Raw genomic sequence first — 6,514 nt, 5'->3', positions numbered from 1 at the left:
ACGCAAAACCTGAAAGGCTTCCAAGAGCAGTGCTTGTAATTCAGGTTCCTGAGCCTGAGGTTTTCCAAAACCGTACATCTTATGTGGAAATAACATGGGTGCATAAAGCTTCTAATCATGTTTTGCCTGTTGGTGAAGCAAGTAGCATAGACTGCAGTAGGTACAAGATGACAGAAAGTAAGTTCCAGGATCTCTTTGTTTTTGCCACCCGGAATTATTTCTCTCCAGTTAAAAAACTCCATTCCCTTTTTGAGCACTAATTGTCCAGGATTGCTATTATCTTTTTTTAAAGAGCAAAGTACATGGTAAAACACTGCCATGTTTTCATTCCACTGGTAAAAACAGAGCGCACCAGAGTTACCTATTTTGTGATTCATTGGACTTCAACGGGTTACACTGGGAATGCATTTAGTGCCTATGAACCCTAATTTTTCATCTTCATTGAACAGTTTTTCAATGGTTATTGCAAGTTTCTTAGGTATTATCAATTTCCTGGAAAGCTCATGATTCCATCATCAAGGCTTCCTTAAGCTGATCTCTTCTCATGTTCAGTCATTTCCTCAGCTCTCCATCTTGCAGCTAAAATCCCCTGCCATAGTGCCTTCTCAGGTGGGGAATTTCATGATTTACTAAGATGTCCATTAGCCAATGATTTATTTTTCTTAAGCCTACGTAAAATAAGAATGTCCTTTACCATTCTGTTTAACTTGAGGAAGCAACTGATATTCCTGTGGTCTCCTGAAATGGCACCAGGATCCTTTTTACATTTTGTTCAGAGGTCTCTGAATTTTTTCTGGCTTTCTTAATTCCCAATACATATAGTCCCAAGCCAGTTCCATCTTAATAAGTATAAGTAGTTCTCAAACAAGTAGTTCTTTTCTAATGAGAAGTAGCTCCTCTTCCAGTTCTTCAGTATTTATCAGTATTTATCTTCTCAGGTTCTTTTAACTGATTTTTCTTTTCCTGCTGCTGTTGTTAAATGCCAACATTTACATGTGACTGTAATAGTGTCTCTTCTTCCACTCCTCTGATCCTCCCAGCTCTTCTTGGGAGGCTGTGGGAATATTCTTGCCTCCCTTCTGCCACTCCAAATTCCTGCAGTTGTGAGTTGTCTGCCTCAAGTATTAGCAGCTTCTGCCTAACCACGTGGGATATTTAGATGCATCACCATTTCCTTTTTTGGCAAGGCTTACAGTACGATGCTGATTCTCATAGTAACATAATTTTGTTGAACCCACCAAGTTCATGTGACAGGCTTGAACATCGGTACCATGTCTGCTGACCCTGGGGGTGAAATTCATATTGGCCTTGGTTGGTAGTATTGTTTATTATATATATTTTTTTAAATAATTGCTCACATTTCTAGTACCAAAGCTGGGTCTTCTGGTAGCTGCTGTTGGCCTCTGATCCTCCGTTTCTGCTCAAAAGAAAGTGTGCAGTAATTCAGAGCCTGTCATTCCATCACCACTTGGAGGTGAATTGTGGATGAAGTCCATCTTCTGGCAGGTGTTTAGCACAGGGGTCTGCATGCATGTGAGTCCTGTACTTGTTTTCATGTTGGATGGGGTCCTGCATGACAGGGAACTACTTGGAAGCTGAAGATTAAACTGAGTCAGAAGCACTGTTGCACTGAAGTGGATATTCGTTTATGTGAAAAACACAGCTGCTGGCTGTCAGGACAGTTTCTTATGTAGGAACTAAAGCTTGGGCAAGGGAAGAGATGCACAGGTGGAAAATCAGTGCATCTCACAGACTATGCTAAGTATGTAATCTTTTTCAAATTAATACCTACTCTTACTGATAGTAATTCTTCAGGTATTACTGGCTTCTTGCTAATTCATCCTCATAAATAGCAACATTCATTAAGAAAGGAAGAAGGGTGGTAGTGATTTTTCTCCTCAAAGCTTAATTCTGTTCCCATAAAACAGCATCACAGGCTCCATACTTCTGCGCCTCGGCAATTCAAATTGCCAATAAAATCAGCTACAAAAAACAAATACTTTTAGAATAATCAGTTCTGGCAAATTCAATGGGAATTCAAATGTCCTGCTGGGCCCTTTCATCTGCTGTAGTAATTCTGCAAGCAGACCTTCATTACTTCTGTTGACAAGGCATGAGCCAAAAGCAAATTCAAATTGCTCCCTTTTCCAGAGCTTTACTGCTTTGGAATGCTAAAATATAAACCCAAAAGTTAGTCAGATGCTGTTCTTAATTCACTCAAAAAGCCCATCCAGCCAAGGAGGTGTCATTTCTCCATACTTTCCAGAGCAAGTTTGAGGCAGAATTAAAGATAGGTCTCCTCAAGACAAACTATCCCCACGGAAATCTGATGGAATGCTCTGATTTACAAGGTTTTTTCTCAATACACTATTGCCATTAATACCCACCATATGTCTTCACATCCTTTACAGTGAATTATTAGTCTTATTGATAATGGAGGCAGACTTCAAATCTTTCAATTTCTAGAGAGTCTTCATGAAAAATGTTTTAAATAGCATGCAAATTTTACAGCTCTGAAAATGGAGCTGTGATTAGACAAAGATTTGTTGGATTATAAACGTACAAGTGTTTATTATGACTGGTACTGAGAATAAACAGTTGCTTGCATATGCCAGCTACTATGGAAATATGTTTTTAAGTTCTAATGTGAGCTGTAAACCAAAGCTACTTCAGTTAAAAAAATTCAATACTTAGACTGTGGGGAGAAGTAGTCAGTGCCAGAGAAAACATTCCCATTTAATAATGTTTGAACATAGAGCTGTGATGCAGTTTGTAGCAAGGCAGTGAGAAAAACCCACAACTAATCCTTCATTGCAGCTGTCTGAACTTTTGGTTGTCTGCCATATTTTAAACAGCGACTTCTTTTTCCTGGTGACTCAAGACTTGAATGACCTAGTGTGGAGAGTTTAAGCTATATACAAAAAAGGAATTAAGTAAGAAATAGCCTAAGTTGGATTGCATGCCCCAGCAAATTAGGGGGTTGTATCTTAAGTCCTCTTCAGTGCCTAGGAAAAAATATTAAAATAAATAGATACCTTTTTATTTATTTATTTTTGGCAAGGAAATATTTAGTGGTTTAGGCACCCATCTCTCCTCCTTCCTCTCTTCTCTCTCTTTAGAGTACTGATGCTATGTGGAAACTAAATTCTGTAGAGAGTTCAAATTTTGAAGTTTATAAATGCTAACCTTTCCTGTAGAAGAACTTTCTAATCTTGGATTATTTTTAACTTTTTCTTCCCATTGATATATCTCATGGGTAGGTCTTTTAAGCGGCATGAAGTACCAAATGAGCTTTTTTTCCCTGATCAGTTATTTTGCAAAGTAATGAAATTTGCTTACTTTCACATGGAAATATTGGGGTCAGAGGAGTAATTTTGTGTAAATGCCAACTTTAAAAAAGAAAAAGGGCTTTCTACGTTTGCCCCATTCTCACTATCACTTATTTGAAAATAAATTAAACATTTAATTCATTTAATTTAAGTATTATCCTGAACTGATGGAAACCACGTAGTTTGACAAGTCTTACAACGTTCTAATAATTTCTTATTAAGACTAATTTCTAAATGGTCATTCATAGCTACATATTCTGATCTTTCACAGCTATGTATTATGTCGTATCTTTGCATGACAAATAACTGGGTATTGAAAAAAGGTAAATCATTGAAGAAAAAATCAATCTATGCTGGGTCCAATGCCCACGGCAACAAATCCGCAGCATAATAGCTTTTGAGGTACACTAAGCAACAAGGCAGTACAGCACAATAAACCATATATTGTTATCTATCTGACTAATGCAAGGAAAAGCACAGAAATAGAGGGGATTTCAGCCTGAGAACTCAGTAAATACCTAAAATGCATGAGCACAGTGTTTCTGTACAAAGGGGAGCAAACACCTTTTGGTTGCAAGGGTTTGAACCCCCAAATACTGCCAGTAGCTTTGTGTTTCATCCCACAGCGTCACTTCTCAGCCAGCTGAAGCAAATTTATACAGTCTCTGTTCAGACACAGCAGCACATGATCTATATGAAATGGAGGCTCAGTTAACAGGTAGCTGTTAATAATGGAAAGGAGGGGGAAGAGAGATCATATCTCAGTTTTAACCTCAGTGAGCAGATTCCAATCAGCCTCTTGTAATATGTAGTTTCACTAGAAGAGAATGATACATGACTTTTATCACAGAGCAACAGATCATCTGTTTATTGGTTTTCCCAAACTCTCTCAATCATTCTGGTTAAGTGAATACTGTGACTACAAAGAGATGATTGTGCAAAAGAGGGTAGATGTTCTAAAGCAGAACTGGGCTGGCAGTCTAAGCTATACGCTGGGCAAACTGGATGATTTGCACAAGAACACACACAAGCGCTTCCTTTCCTGTTTTTTTTGTAACTTGATTTTTATTTAAATACTTCCAAAGCATTATGTTAATGTACACTTTCTTCTGGTTCATGAATAACAAATATTTTTAAGTCTCAAATAAGATCCTTGTACAATTTGTGTTTGTAATTATATTTTGAGTCTCATTTTCACATGTTCAGTTCCTGAGCCAAATAGTATTGACTTTTCATTTTGAATGATGCTACACAGAACTGTAACATCTACTTGTACCTTTCAGTTAAGCATTATTTTTAATGGATATTCCCTTGTTTATTTTTCAGCATGTTTCCATGGGATTACAGACGATAAGTTTTAGTTAACAGTCTCCATAAAGTTGTTTAGTGCAAAATCCATTGTTGGGGGTTTTTTCTGCATTAAAAAAATAGTTTACAACAGAAATTCTAGGTTATTTCATAGTCTAGAATGCATTAAAAGCATAAAGTCATGCGTATGTCAGAGACATATTTACAAATCTGTACAGTTTCTGTCCTTCTTTATTTACTGCGGCTCTTGCCAGGCAACTAGGTTCAACTCTTACCACTCTGAGGTCAAATTCTCCAATATAACGTATATCCATCACCTAAAAATGCTTTGTTTTGCTTACCAGCCCTGATGTTGATCGCTGCATGTAAGAGGGGCCCGATTCTGCACTCCATTTCATAAAGCCTACCTTCCATGGAGTTAGAGATGGTTACCACTGTGGCTCAAGGCAGAACATGGACAGGGATGAACCCCACCCAGGCACCTTTTCTTACTCCAATATTTTGATGTGTTGAACTGCTGGCATATTTCAACTAAGCCTGAGTGGCAGATGAATTTATTTCTGACCTGCAGATTATTTGCAGTTGCCAGACTTTCTCTTGTTCGTTCAGAAGGGTAAGGAATAGTACTTCATACTAAACTCACACTATGTTAAAGGACTCTAGAAAACATGCTTCCCTCTCTCCCTATTTATTTTCAGAACTGTTGAAAACGGAACATGCTGTTGGAAAAGCCTCTGTGCTTTTACACCATCAACCAGTCTAAAAAGCCAAGTGTTTGCATTTTGTCAAGTGGATGCAATTTCTTTCTTTCCCAGGTCTGCTTTATCTTTAAAACCACAATAAACAGCATGCAAAAGGGCTACTCATCTCCCATAGCCAATGTCCATCCCAGACACCCCTCCAGCCGATGAAAGAGCAGAATGGTGAAAAAATCAGTCCTTCACAGAGTTCACATGGCAAAAGTATTATACATGGCTTCAGTTGCCAGAGGTACTACTGGCTGTGAATTAAAATTCAGTATCTTGGTCACTCAACATCATGTTCAGAAAAGCAGCTGACTTAATTGCATAGAGTTTCCCTGGAAAGTGCTTCATCACTGTTTGGCTCTGTAGTAAGAGGCCAATCATCATAACACCTGGAATCAAAGGTGCTCTGACTCCTCTCCTGCTGATCCTTAAGGAAAAATGTCACTTAACAGTATTATCTGAATTCCAGGGAGACATCATGATTTCTATAGGAAGATTAGGATAAGAATGGAATTTCTTCACTAAGGCTAAAAGAACACCTTCCAGAAAAATAGCACAATGATCCAACATTCATGGCTTGTTAAATTCACAATGGTGAAGAAAATAATCTTAGTAATCATTGCAATAGTACCCATTAAAGTATAGTAGCATATAGTTTTTCTTTTTAAGACACATCAGGTAATAGTTTGTTATGGTGGATTATCCTGACCAGCTTGGGCAGGTTCTAAAAAAGGAACAAATACCACGTGTGTGGATGCTCCAAAAATATCTGTCTCCTATTCTTCCCTCCTTCTTTTCCTCTTCCACTGAGAATAGACCAAAAAGACCTGACCAGCCCTACCATTACATTATAACCAGGTAACACAGAAATTAATCAATTAATTTATTACTATTAGGAGCAAAATGTAAAAGTGGAACAATTTGTAGATGTAGTACCGAGCATGCTTGTGTCCTGCTGATGTCTCCAAAAGACCCTTCTGATAAAAATGTACAGATTCTTTAGCTCTGCAAAGTCGAATATGCTAAACTGTGACTTCAAAAGGTTGAAATTTTTTCTGTCTTCTATGTTCTTTTAGCATTGTTTTTTTCTTCTGCTTTCTGCACTGCTGGATTTTAGCATCCATGAGTCAT

The sequence above is a fragment of the Neopelma chrysocephalum genome, unplaced genomic scaffold (genome assembly GCF_003984885.1).
Source record: "Neopelma chrysocephalum unplaced genomic scaffold, ASM398488v2 Primary Assembly neopelma1_26, whole genome shotgun sequence".
Lineage (NCBI taxonomy): Eukaryota > Metazoa > Chordata > Aves > Passeriformes > Pipridae > Neopelma > Neopelma chrysocephalum.
Note: the sequence above shows the minus strand (reverse complement) of the source record.